The sequence below is a fragment of the Morone saxatilis genome, unplaced genomic scaffold (genome assembly GCF_004916995.1).
Source record: "Morone saxatilis isolate NCDOM2014 unplaced genomic scaffold, NCSU_SB_2.0 Contig14, whole genome shotgun sequence".
In the NCBI taxonomy this organism is placed as follows: domain Eukaryota; kingdom Metazoa; phylum Chordata; class Actinopteri; family Moronidae; genus Morone; species Morone saxatilis.
In genome coordinates this window covers 12,306,185-12,306,469 of record NW_023339696.1, presented here as the reverse complement: position 1 = coordinate 12,306,469, position 285 = coordinate 12,306,185, and positions in this window count along the sequence as shown.

Genomic DNA, 285 nt, shown 5'->3' with positions numbered 1-285 from the left:
ATTGTGATTATGTTCCCAAGAAGCCGATTTGCATTTACAGTCCTGCCCCTGTGAGTGACAGTTATTATTATCATTTTTTTTGCTAAGGAGCATAAACAGAAACAGGAACAGGATATTACAAACTCTCAGGTAATTTGCTGTGTTAATTATCCAACCCAGTCTCAACACGGAGGAAAACGATTCATAGACAGAAGCAAAGCCAAGACCAGTAGCCAGGATGTCGTGCGGATCGGTTTGACTGCCATACAGTACAGTGGCGGACTCCGGCTGTGTGAGGGGCAGGGG